Source organism: Camellia sinensis, chromosome 4 (genome assembly GCF_055761805.1).
Source record: "Camellia sinensis isolate YWXY chromosome 4, ASM5576180v1, whole genome shotgun sequence".
In the NCBI taxonomy this organism is placed as follows: Eukaryota; Viridiplantae; Streptophyta; class Magnoliopsida; order Ericales; family Theaceae; genus Camellia; species Camellia sinensis.
In genome coordinates this window covers 206,924,387-206,939,189 of record NC_138964.1, presented here as the reverse complement: position 1 = coordinate 206,939,189, position 14,803 = coordinate 206,924,387, and the positions used below count along the sequence as shown (strand labels likewise).

Here is a 14,803-nt window from a genome sequence, read left to right as displayed (position 1 = left end):
TAATAACTCATTTACCCACTACAATTGAGTGTCACATTTAAAAAAAGCATACTAAGAAATTTTTTTAGTGTCACATCATATTTATTATGTTGAAGTGTCACATTAAGAAAAAGTACATTAATGAGTTTTTAATTTTTTAAGAGTGTTACATTATACCCGCCACGTAATCATATTTGAAAAAAATACACTGAGAAGTTTTTAATTTTTTTAGAGTATCATATATAGTTTTTTTTAAGTGTTAAGAGTGTCACATGTTACATTTGAAAAAAAAATACATTAAAAAGTTTTTAATGTTTTTTAAATTATCACACCATACCCACTGTATCATCACATTTGAAAAAAAGTACACTAAGGAGTTTTTAGTTACAACATCATACCTGTCACGTCGTCACATTGATTTGAAAACCTGGCTAAAAACCAACTTTTTGATTTTTTAACTTTTTTGGGTCACATTTACTTCTCTATTTTTATACAATTTTTTTTTAAAAAAAAAAAGTCAAAAAAGGCTAGCTTTTAACTTATTTCTCAAAACAAAGTAGGTTAAAAGCTTGTTTTTTGATTTTTTTTTTTGAAAAAATATGTAAAAAAGTAAATAAGTGATGTGATAAAAAATTAAAAAAAAAAGGTCAAAATGTCAAAAAACTAGCTTTCAACCTAATTACCAAAATAGACCTTAGGAAAAGTACATTAAAGAGTTTTTAGTTTTTTTTTTTTTGAATGTCACGCCATACTCGTCACATTGCTACATTTAAAAAAAGTACACTAAGAAATTTGTAGTTGTCATATCATACCTGTCACGTCATCACATTTAAGAAAAGTACACTAAAGAATTTTTAATTTTTTTAAGTGTCACATCATACCTGTCACGTTGAAGTGTCACATGTCATATTTAAGAAAAGTACACTAAAGAGTTTTTAATTTTTTTGGAATGTCACATCATACCCATCACGTTGGAGTGTCACATCATTCCTGTCACATTAATAAAAGGGTATAATTGTCTACCAAAATCCTATCAAAATTGAAAATAGGACCACACAGAATGAAACTCTTCACTAATAAGACTTAACAGATCAATAGAAAAAAATTTAAGACTAATTAAAGTATTTATTTATGAAATAGAATCTTTTTTGTCTTTTACTTATACCTTGAGCACACTTGTTAACTAAATCCATCATTAAAACTTTTTTCACAGAAAAAAAAAATATAACAAAAGTTAAAACGGAAATTTTAAAAATAGAGAGAAAGTATTTATCTAAAAGATGTAGAAACTAATGAAATATTATAAAAACTTAAAAATACCAAAATATCCTTACGTTCATTCACTCAACTTTTAATTCTAAAGTATCACAACCATCCTTCATCGCCATCACTACCTTTCCTTCGCTATTCTCTGTCTTTCGTTCCACTTACAATCATTTTTCACAATGAACCATACAGTCTCACAAGTTGCCTGCCGCTAATTACCTACTTTTGAGGTTTAACCTTGGAGGGTCTAGGATGGAAGGGAGTTGGGATACCTACTTTTGAGGTTTAACTTTTGAGGGTTTAGGATGGAAGGGAGTAGGGAGTGGCGGTGTGGTGGTGATGGATGGCTAAAAGTGATGATAACGATGGTGAAAGAGAGTGGATGGATGGAAGAAAAATTAAAATTTTCAAATTGAAGATCAAGGTATTCTTAAAATCAAAATGTATACTGAGATTTTTTATTTTGTTTATGTATATACTAAAAAGATACTCATTAAATATATGCACTATGAAAAATTAGTATTTAAAAATAGAATTACTATTCTTTGTTCAATGTTAACTATTTCTCAGCCTCCTTTCTTTCCATCCCATGTCTTGCCATTCACCATCACCTTTCCTTCCCAGTACATTCCACTCACCATCTCATTCTAAAGCCACCATTCTTAATAGGATAAATTATAAGCCACGTCATAAAATTGGTTTAAAATATAAATTATTTTTTATAATTCTAAAAATTACATCTCATTTATTGAAGTTTTAATTTCATAACAAATAGTATATTTTATTAATAGATTGAAAAGTCACTTAATAATTTTTAATGATGTCAAAATTTTATTTTAATTAATAAATCAAGTAATTTTAGTAGGAAAAGTCTAAAATAACTCTCCCATTTTTAGTAATAAAAACAATGCACAATATTATTTTATGATGCCTTAAGGTCTTCAACCCCACATCCATATATCACAGAGAAATTTAATTTTGATTAAATCAAATTTCATCTCTATCTCTCTACTTTTCCTTATTTCATCTCTCTCTCTAAATCCAAACCACACTTTATTCCCTTCAATGCACTTACAGATCTCAAGACTTCAATTCAAACCCAACCCAGATTCAAAATCCTCCAAATCAGAGACCTATCAAAATTCTCAACAAACCCATTTCTCAGAAGATGATTCAAGAAGTCCAGACTAGGTCTACCATCATCACGTGAACAGGACCAAGTCTGACACCAACCCCGCCTCTAGCGAGTTACCGGAGAAGCTTCCAGCAAAGATTCAGAAGTTGGCAAGCGCCAAGTTGACTTTAGCGCACTTCGAGAATGACGAAATCATGGAGGCTCGCCATCCAACGAAGGTGAATGAGGGTAAAGTCTTCATGGAGGCTGTAGAAAATTAACAGGTTGATGCGAAGGTTGATGATTTCATTAACAGGTTCAAGCAACAGTTGAAATAGGTATTTGGAAAGGGTAGGATAAGTTTGAAGTTCTGGTCTCATGCAAAGAGGAGACGTTAGATGTCGTTTTCCCTTTTGTTTTTTCGATGGCAATAGATGCTTTTATGGTTGATTATTTGCATAGAAAAGGCAATCAAGTTTTTTGAGACATTTTCTGACGTAAAGGAGAGAGAGAGAGATTGGGACATGGCAGAATTGATGGGAATAATCCATTGAGAGGCTAATAGATATCATCTATGGGGGCAAAGAGAGACTTATTGAAATAGAGAAATTGTATTGATTTAGGGAGCTAAAGTGTTGACGAGAAGGAAGGAGTTGTGGCTTTTGATCTTTTTATGCATTATATGGATCATAGAGCATAACTATAGACTTTTGCTGGTATAGAGGTTCCTTTGAAAATGAAAAATAGTGTTTGTTCAATTTTCTCTAATTTGTTATTGTCTGAATGTCTTACAGTCTAGAGAAAATTAGTCAAAATGAAAATCTTGGTTGTTCAATTTTTTCTGGTTGTCTATTGTCTGAATGTCTTACAATCTAGAGAAATTTGGTTAAAATAAAATGGTGATTGTTTAATTTTCTCTGGATTGTTGTTGTCTGAATGTCTTACAGTCTAGAGAAAATTGATCAAAATGAAAATGAATGTCTTACAGTCCAGATAAAATTAGTTAAAACGAAAATGGTGGGTGCTCAATTTTCTCTGGTTTGTGTTCAAAAACAAAGAGAAAATTATGAGTAAATGAAAATGGTGTTTGTTCAATTTTCTCTGGTTTGTTGTTATGTAAATGCCTTACAGTCCAAAAAAATTGGTCAAAATGAAAATGGTGTTTTTTTATTTTTCTTCTGATTTGTTGATGTTTCAATGTCTTACAATCCAAAAAAAGTTAATCAAAATGAAAATGGTGGCTATTCAATTTTCTCTGGTTTGATAAAAAACATAGAGAAAATTATAAGCAAACTAGAGAAAATTGGTTAAAACACAGAGAAATTCTCTAGAAAGTCCAAAGAAATTTTTCGGATCGAATTTTCTCTGGATCAATATTGAGAAACCTTAGATATTATGAAAATATTGAGTATCTTTTATGCTATAAAATCTTAATACTAGGAACTTTAAAAAAAAATCCCCATTTTATAAGAATTTTATTTTGGGATATTTATCAATAAATCTCATCTCACAAACAAGTTCTCCAATTAGTCCTAAGTTTTTTCTATTAATCTGTTAAGTCTCATTAGTGGAGAGTTTTTTTTCCGTGTGGTCCTTTTTTATTTGGGTAGTGTTTTGGGGGACAGCTATATCATTTTATTAATGTGACAAATATTAATGTGACACTCTAAAAAAATTAAAAACTTCTTGGTGTACTTTTCCTAAACATGACGTCTGACACTTCATCGTGGCGGGTATGATGTGACACTCCAAAACTTTTATTCCAAAAAAATAAAAACTCCTTAGTGTACCTTTTGCAAATGTGACAACATGGCGGGTATGTTGTGACACTTCAAAAAAAATAAAAACTCCTTAGCATACTTTTCTCAAACGTGACAGCGTGGCGAGTATGATGTGACGCTCTAAAGAAAATTAAAAAATCCTTAATGTACTTTTCCCAAACGTGACATTTGACACTCCAATGTGGTGAGTATGATGTGACACTATAAAAAATTTAAAATTCCTTAGCGTACTTTTTCCAAATGTGACACTCTAACGTGGCAGGTATGATGTCACACTAAAAAACTCAAAAAATGAGTGAGACCACTAAAAAGAAGAGCACTAATAGTTCTAAAGTGGTGTGGGTCCCACATGATGGGATGTTTTGCTCTTGTGTTTTTTTTTTTTTTGAATTTCCACCTCATTAGTGATCAATTAGTGCTCCCAAATTAGTGCGATGAATCATTGTTGAACAAACTCTTTAGTATAATTTTTTCAAATGTGAGAGTCTAATGTGACGGGCAAATAAGTCATTATACATCTAAAAAGACTAAATGGATAAAAAAAAAAGAAGAGATTATATGAATTATAAATTCAAAATATAAGATTTATTGGTCAATCTTTCTAAAATTAATACATTTTTTTTTGACATTTTTATATATTTTTAAGATACTTTTTCCACATTTTTCAATAATAAACAATACTTAAAGAGACTTTTTAACATTTGTGTTTAACGATTGATAGAGATGTGCAGCTGTGCTACTTTGATTCTCACTATTATAAATTCCTGCTTTGGTTTTACGAAAAAAAAAACAAAAAAGAAAATGTTTGGTAGTTTAAAATTTTGTGGCTCAAATGATTTAAATATGTCTAAACGACGTCGTTTTACACTCATTTACACTTAAAACGACGTCATTTTAAGTGATTTGAGTCACAAAATTTTGAGCTACCTAGCATTGTTGAAAAAAAAAAAAAAACAATGTTTGAGACTCTTATTTTTTGAAGACCCATAACTCTTTTTAGATCTTCACCATTGATGGTATGAGCCCCATACATACATGAGCGAGTCTCACATATACATCAATGGTTGAAATCTAAAGAGGGTTGTGAGGGTCTTCAAAAAATAGAGGTGTCAAACATTTTTGAATAATATTAGGAGTCATTCATGATATTTTTTTCATGATTCGTAACATTACTTAACATTTTTTACAAAAAAAAAAAAAAAAAAACAGAAGAGTAATCAATGCTTTATTTTTAGGATAATACTTGGTAGCTCGAAAATTCTTGCCCCGAATTGGCTCAAATACCCAAAACGACTCTAATTTTTTTTTTCTTCTTTTATTTCATTTCCTTCTCTAAAACAGAGAAGAAAGAGAGAAGATGCGAGAAAGAGAAAAGCAGAGAAGAAAGAGAGAAGGCAGAGGAAGAGAAGAAGGAGGCAGTGATGGCGGTGCCGGTTGGCGGGTTGGTGGCTCTCTCTCTCTCATATATATATATATATATATATATATGTGTGTGTGTGTGTATAGATCTGTGTATACACACAGATCTGTGTGTGTTGATGATGATGAAATCTAGTGTTGATCTGTGTATAATTTTTCTTTTTGTGATTGGTGATATATATGTGTGTGTGTATAGATGAAGAAGATAATCTAGTGTTGATGATGATGATGAAATCTGGTGTTCATCTGTGTATAATTTTTTTTTTTTTTTGTTTTTTGTGATTGGTGATATATATGTGTGTGGTGTATAGATGAAGAAGATAATCTAGTGTTGATGATGATGAAATCTGGTGTTCATCTGTGTATAATTTTTTTTTTTTTTTTTGGTGATTGGTGGGTGCTGATATCCCCAACTCCATCTTCTACCTTCTTCTTATTCTTCATTATCATTATGTTCATCCTCTTCTAGAACAATTTCAGAACAGAGAAAAGAAAGGGGAAAAAGAAAAAAAAAAAAACACCAAAACAGTGTCGTTTTAGATTCGAGCCATTTCGGGCCAAATCTCTTTCGAACTACCTAGTAGCTCCGTTATTGTTATTGTTATTGTTATTGTTATTATTATTATTTTTTTTTATTTGGATTAGAGAGCAATTAATGTTCGTGTTTAAAGAAAGTTGGTAGAAGGTCTTTCAACTACTTCGCTGAATTCTGAGAGTTGGTTTGTGGGTCTTGCGCAATAAATTTATAGAGAAAATAATAATAAATGTTACATCTTTAATTTATTATTTTTGAATAATTTTTAATAATATGACATTGAGATCAAATTTCACTTAATAAAATACTTACAAATTGAAATTTGACATTTTTTAAACACATCACCAAAAATAATTTTTAAATATGATAAATTAAATATCTCAAACATTTTTTTATAATACGAACATAACAAAATTTAAGGGGCTTTATTAGTTTGGGGCCAAAGACAGCGGCCTTAATGGCCTTGCACATGGGACTGACCTGTGTGTTATGATGAAATGTCAAACAATACTCTTATTTTGTTCCTATTCTTGGATGGTATAGACTTTGATGATCAAATAAAGATACGTTTTGGTGTCGTTGGGTAATATTTACGTTTTCAGTTTTTTATTTATATTTATAAAAATTTAAAAAATTCAAATAAAAATTTATTTGATAAATTTTTGATTTATAAATCAATAGTCTCAGTTTATAAATTTGGCCAAAAAATGTAAACTCAAAAAATGTATTTCCGTTTTGAGTTTTGAGTTTTTTTTTTTTTATCACCCAACACTAGCCACCACCCGCCACTATTTTCCACCACCGTCTTCCGCCACCACCACCCACCCCCCACTACCACCTGCCACCACCACCCACCAGCCACCACTCACCTGCCACCCACTCGCCACCACTACCCACGCCTCGCCACCACCACCACCACCTATCACCCGCCATTACCATCTACCGCCCACCACCACCACTCAGTACCCACCTGCCACCACCATCCACCACCAGCCACCCACCAGCACTAGCCACCCGCCGTCAGCAGCCGCCACCCACCACCACCCACTCGCTACCACCCACCACCTGCCGCCGTCACCCACCCACGCACCCTCACCACCCGCCACCACCACCCACCACCCATCACCACCACCTACTCACTACCACCCACCACCCGCCACCTACCGGCCAACATCTACCATCTGCCACCTACCTACTACCACCACCCGCCACCACCAGCACCACCACTCAGTCGCTATCACCCACCACCCACCATCCGTTATCATCACCCACCCGCCACCACCCACCACCACCCGCCATCCGTCACCCACCTGCCACCGCCACCCACCACCCGCTCGCTACCACCCACCACTGTCACCCACCCGTCACCACCACCACCTGTCACCACCACCCACCCGCCACCACCTGTCATCTGCCACCCACTTGCCACCACCCGCCACCACCACCACCACCCACTACCACCTGCTACCCACCATCCACCGTCACCATTTTCCACCACCGTCTTCCGCCGCCACTTGCCACCACTTGCCATTTCTCACTCTTTTTTAAATTTTTAAATTTTTTTAAACATTTTGTCAATTACCAAACGCGTTTGTAGTTTATATTTTTCTAATAAACAAAAATCAGTTTATAAAATTTTTATAAATATAAACTGAAAACGTAAACGTTACCAAACAAATTTATATTTCATTACTTAAATTGACACAATTTAAAAATTATGGATCAAAATAATATTGAATGCATATTTTGAAGACTAAAAATACAATTAACCCAATTAAGGATTTTTTTTTTTTTGGATTCATTTCCTACTTTTTTTTTTTCATAGAATTTATTAGGGCCATTTTTTGATAAGTCCTATTTATAACTGTTTTGTTCCATAAAACCCAAACTGTTTCTGAATATTCCATTAGGTCCATTAATTGTTAAAGGACGAAATAACCCTCTCCGCCTCTCTCGCGTGAAACCGATTCTGCAAAAACCCATTCCTATTCGAAATATTCAATCCACAAAATTTCCAAAACAAAAACTCAATCGACGAAACGATACTGATATTGCCTCCAGTAACCCTAGATTCCTCTTCGTCTCACCACTGCGAAGCTTCACATCGGAAGGAGGGTGCTTCGTCGTTCGAAGATTCTTGTCGCCCCATTGAGTTTATTTTATCCACTGAGTGTGATCCATACCCACCAACCATGACGAACAAAAGTAAGGAATACCATTCCACCTTCTGCTTCTCAATCATAATGTCATCATTAATGTATACATACACCTTCTGGTTTTCGGATTTGAATTTGTAAACATAGATGTTTTCGGAATTAATTTTGTAAAAATATATGATGTGAACATTCACATTAGTGTTGATTACTCGCTAAACTTACAGTAGTAGACACTGATGTGAATATTCACATCAGTGTATAATGATGTGAACATTCACATCAGTGTATGATGATGTGAATGTTCATATTACTATCACTGTTGATATTGTTCATTTTTTATGTCCACAGAACCCCCAAACTTCACTCAACAATGTGATGGAATGTGATGTAAATATTCACAGTGTGACATCAATGTTGGACTTGTTTGTGTTGTTGGGTGTTGTTTGGTGCAGTTGGTTCCCCCCTATGGTTTTCGTGATTTGTTTTTGCACACATGGATGATGTGAACATTCACATTACTATTGATTACTGGGTAAATTTAGAGTAGTACACATTGATGTGAACATTCACATCATGTGAATGTTTACATTAATGTCAGAACCCCCAAACTTCACTAAATACTGTGATGGAGTATGATGTAAACATTCACATTGTGGCATCAATGCCCAAGTTGTTTGTGTTATTGGGTGTAGTTTGGCGCTGTTGGTTCCCCTCTTTGATTTTTAGAAAATTATTAGGGGTGAGCATGGTCCGGATTGGACCGGATTGGGATAAAACCAGGACCAATCCGTTATTTACGGTTCCTAAAAAATTGGAACCAATCCAATCCGTTTAAATCATGGAACCAATCCGAACCAATCCATTTAAATACGGATTGGATCGGTTTAGGACTACGGATTCACATAATTAAATAACAAATATATATATATAACACTTGAATTTCATAAAAATATAAACATAGCGCTATATTAGTTCCATAATAGCAACATGTTTTTCTATAATAACGACATACTGTTCTAGAATTTAAACAACCATAAGAAAACTGGTTTCACCATAAGTATTTAGACCATTGCAAATTAAAACTTAAAACTAACAAACAAAAGTAATAAAAGAAGATATTATACGATTTTAGGTTTGAGTTTAGATTTTACATAGAATAAGAAAAGATACTATGGGGGAGGATGTATAATAAAAATATAGACTATTTGTATACGGTCCGGATCGGTTCCAATCCGGAACCGTGGGATTCAATCCGGAACCAATCCGTGAACTACGGATTTTTAATTATTCAATCCGGAACCGAACTACGGATTCAAAAAACCAATCCAAACCTATCGGATTGGACTGGACTGGATCGGATTACGGATTTCACGGATTCCTTGCTCAGCCCTAAAAATTATAACATAATGTGATCACCTATGTAAGCATTCACATTGGCCAGTAACTGTTGTCGTGTTTGAAATTTATTTCTCAAACATGGATGATGTGAACATTCACATTACTATTGATTACTGGGTAAATTTAGAGTAGTACACACTGATATGAACATTCACATCATGTGAATGTTCACATTAATGTCAGAACCCCCAAACTTCACTCAATGCTATGATGGAGTATGATGTAAACATTCACATTGTGACATCAATGCCCAAGTTGTTTGTGTTATTGGGTGTAGTTTGGCGCTGTTGGTTCTCCCCTTTGATTTTTAGCAAATTATAACATAATGTGATCACCCATGTAAACATTTACATTGCCTAGTAACTGTTGTCGTTTTCCGAATTTATTTTTCAAACATGGATGATGTGAACATTCACATTAGTATTGATTACTGTGTAAACTTATAGTAATAAACACTAATGTGAACATTCACATCACTGTATAATGATGTGAATGTTCCAATTACTGTCAATGCTGGTTGTTGAATGTTGTTTGGTGCTTCGGGTTCCATCCTCTGTGTTTCAACCAATTACATGTGCTCATTTGAACACACAGGTCTTCCCCATAAAGTTGATGGCAAGCGAAAGCGAGGGGAATCCCGTTTCAAAACCAAGCCTGATCAAACAGCTGTTCCTGAAGAAGTGAACATGAAAAAAGTGAACTACCGGTCAAATATAACTGGATTGGTCAAACTGTTAAAGGATACGAAATTTACAAGTGGCCAATTGAAGTGCCTTAGAAAAACACCGTTCTGGCCATTATTTGATAGCTTGATCAATAACGAAATCGACCTCAACCACTGCATGAAATATGATGATGTCATTATACGTATAGTACAAACATTCAAGCAATCTAGTGGAAGGTTTTACATTGGGGATAAGAACAACCAGATTTTTAGAAGCGACGTATCACTGATTTTTGGGGTGGACTGCGGCACCAAGTCGATGGACCTCTCTTATGGTGCAAAACCAATAACCGGCATCATACACCGAATGTGCAAGGATGTTAGTCGATTAAGTGCTGCCAAAATACGAGAAATTCTGAGGAAAGCATTGAAGGGCACAAAAAAACATGACGATGAGGAGGTCGCAAGATTAGTTTGCATGTATGCATGCGTCAAGCTATTCTTTTCTACATCCGGAGAAACAATTGGATGGGTTTTCTACTCATACATGGACCCATTACACAAGATGATCGAGTATGATTGGGCTGAGAGCATCCGGGCAACCTTGATGGGTTCATTGGGCCAAAACTGTGGAAAACCAGGACGAGTCACCGGATGTGTGATGTTGTTAATGGTAAATCAAATCTCATACAACTTATTCTATGTTTAATATGAACATATACGGGCTCTGAACACTCTGATGTGAATGTTCACATTTCTCAGCTTTGCTGTGGAAGTTGACAACATTGATGAAAACATTCGCATTACTGTTTCAGTAATGTACAAACACACATTAGTAGATGCTGGTGTAAACATTCACATTAACAGATGTGAACATTCACATCAGTTGTACCACTCACATTACCAGATGTGAATATTCACATCAGTAACATCACTCACCATTAGCAAAATGTGAGCATTCACATAGTAATAACACTGACATGAACAGATGTGAACATTCACATCAGTATCATCACCCACCATTAGCAAATGTGAACATTCACATCAGTAATAGCACTGACACTAACAGTTGTGAACATTCAGGTCAGTAATATCACTCACATTAACAGTTGTGAACACTCACATCAGTAGTATCACTCAACATTAGGAAATGTGAACATTCACATCAGTAACATTACTCCACATTAGCAGATGTGAACATTCACATCAGTTTTAAGTGATGTAAACATTCACATTACTGGCCTAGTGGTGCACTGTGAACATTCACATCAATGTTAATTTATATGAACATTCAAATTACTGATATTTGTTATTTGTTTCAGTATTGGCTGTGTGAGCATACAACAATCTTACAACCCCGCAACCCCAATGCCATTCCACGATGCGTAAAATGGGACCTCACAGCCTTACATAGCAACATGAAGTCCATAACTCTGGCTAAGCTAGGTTTAAATGAGGTAGAAGTACAACCAAATATATTGTGCTTATTCACATAGTGAGACGAGGAACTATCTAATTAACATACTGTCTCGAAATGTAGGTATATGGCGGCGAGCTAATGGCATCACCAACTGAAGCGAAGATGTATCGTCATACAAAATTGAATGTGGAGCCAAAACCTGAGATTTTGTCAAGTGCAGTAGCAAAGAAAGATGAAAGCAATGAGGAACAAAGCAAAGACAGTCAACGCAGTGATGACAGGGATGCATTTTCTGTCGATGCAGTGGACCTGAATGATGTTGGACATTATATCAACCCCAGCTGTAGCACCCCCAATGCTGAGAAAGGAATCATCATAGCACAACCAACTGAGCCCGACATTGTGGAAGTACTCATGAAAGAAAACCAAAAAGCTTGGGCTCTTGTACGGCAATGGGAAGCGAAATACAAACAGTTGGAAGAATCATGGGAGTTGAGGACAAGGGTGATTGCTGCCCTTGAAGCCAAACTATTTGACCAATCGGGCTCATCCAATGTGGACATGGACATGAAGACTTGCATGGAGTGGAAAGATACAGAAATTCAGCGGCTAACAAAGTTGGTCATCAACTTGGAATATGAAAAAACAATACTTCAAGACCTTTTTGACGATCAGTCCGTACACATCATCACTCAAGTTGAAGCACAAAAGGCTCATGACAGCCTTAACAACAATCCCACTGCAGCATTGGAACACATTATCAGCCCCCCATCAAGGGTAAAGCGCATAAAGCAGAAGGTAAGGAAAGAACATAGGTTGGACGAGTTTGAATACCCCAACCTGCCTGGTCAGAAGAAAGGGAAAGAGGGAGCCCAACAGAAATCACATGCAGTCCAAATTGCACAAGATTTAGACAAGCAACCACCAAAAAAGCAGCCAACAAAGTCCAAGAAGTTATCCTTGAACAACAAACTAAAGGTCTGGGCTAACATGAACAAACTCAACAAGCAAAAAGTCCAAAATTTGCACAAGAACGGCGGTGATGAGTAAGTGATCTTACATATCCCCAACTGTTTTTTTTTCCATCATGTTCAGTTCACATACATACTTAATAAATTAGATCATTTCATAAATGTGCAATGTTGACATTAACATTTTCTGTAATCACAATGCACAGGTTGCTAGTGTGGCGAGGGGACTCAAAGACTAAGCATGTGTATTTTGATGACATCATACACCTCATCAAGGAAGAATCAATAACCAACAATGTATGGCAACTGTAAATGTGTACAAAACACACACACACACACACACACACACACACACACACACACACATAGAGTAAAGACACTGTAAATAATGTACTGCCACCCCTCCGGTTCTGCAGGTGATAGATGCTTATGGTGAAATTCTACTTGAACTACAAGGGCTAGTCAACCCAAGTTTGGAAGATTCATCATTCATCTTTACAAGCACATGTTTGGTAACCACTAGACTTTAATTTTGATTATGTTTCAATACATGTGGATGTTATTTTCAGCATTACATGCTCACATTGTTAATTTAAATAATAGGCAGATGTGAATGTTAACAACAACATAAAATGACCTTTGAGAAGATTCACATTGACAGATGTGAACATTCACATCATTCGCATTGAATATTATATGCTTATTATGTTGATAAACTTAAATGATACACACATGTGAACATTCACATCAGTAATATAACTCATAATAACAGATGTGAACATTCGCATCAGCAGTATTACTCACATTAACAGATGTGAACATTCACATCAGCAGTATTTACTCACATTAACAGATGTGAACATTCACATCAGTAACATCACCCACCATTAGCAAATGGGAACATTCACATCAGTAACATCACTGACATTAACAGATGTAAACATTTACATCAGTAGCATTACTCACACTAACAGATGTGAACATTCACATCAGTAACATCACCCACCATTAGCAAATGGGAACATTCACACCAGTAATATCACTGACATTAACAGATGTGAACATTCACATCAGTAGTATCACTCACCATTAGGAAATGTGAACATTCACATCAGTAACATAACTCCCCATTAGCAGATGAACATTCAAATCATTAACACCAAACATTGATATAAATACTTGGTACATCATTGTATGCCCTTTGTGTGCAGAAAATCATTGAACAGTACCCCCCCACAAGAGGAATAAACTAATTGATGTACACATCAAGGAGTATCAAGGCCAGAGATTCTTAATCTTCCCAATACACGACAACTTTCACTGGACAATTGTTGTGTATGACGTGAAAGAGAATGTATGGAGGCATTATAACTCACTACGCCCAAGAGAAGGCATACATGACCCACATATTGACAAAGCACAAATACTGGTAAGTGGCTGACAAAAATAATACTTGTCGTGATGTGTAATATTTGAACTTGGACGTATGCCCTATGTTGGTTGGTGCCCAATATGAAATTTCATTGTTGGCAGAGGGACTACATCACAGCTTTGGTGCACAACATTGGACCGTCATCACCATTATGGACCAATTTATCAAGCCAAAATACTTCGAAAACAATCATATCAGTGGACATCTGTCCTCAGCAAGCATCAAATTCGTAAGCCTAAAATCGATTTCTACACATGTTCCACAACCTTTACCCACTTAAATTTCAAAATCTAACAAGAAGTTTGCATTTTCAGGGTGGATTGTGGGCCTGCAGTTTGTTACATCATGAGGGCGCATGTATATCGTGAAGACATTGTTGCCAGCCTAGATCGCTTTGAATGGTGTCAAATAAGAGACTCATTAGTACACCTTTTTCTGAACCACAGAAAGACAGTGCAATGTGAAAACCTATAGGTGGGGGGTGTCCACCTATCACTGTTACCCAAATCTGTTATCCACATTTAAAACAATTTAGTTTCACTAGCTTAATTGTAAATCAAGTCTATATCACTGCTTGTACAGATACTTTTCAGTCAATATATGTATATGCATTTTCAGGCCTATTTTGCGTTGGTCATGCACATTGAGATTGTATTTTCTTTTTCTTT

The 14,803-nt window shown here is 35.3% G+C and overlaps 1 long non-coding RNA gene across 1 annotated transcript; it reads left to right on the top strand.

Annotated features, from left to right (window-relative positions):
- Nucleotides 1–13,937: 13,937 nt before the first annotated feature.
- LOC145789858 (uncharacterized) lies at nucleotides 13,938–14,648 on the top strand. Its single transcript, XR_014328286.1, has 3 exons — nucleotides 13,938–14,132; nucleotides 14,237–14,364; nucleotides 14,450–14,648. It is a non-coding gene; the product is annotated as an uncharacterized LOC145789858 (long non-coding RNA).
- Nucleotides 14,649–14,803: the final 155 nt, after the last annotated feature.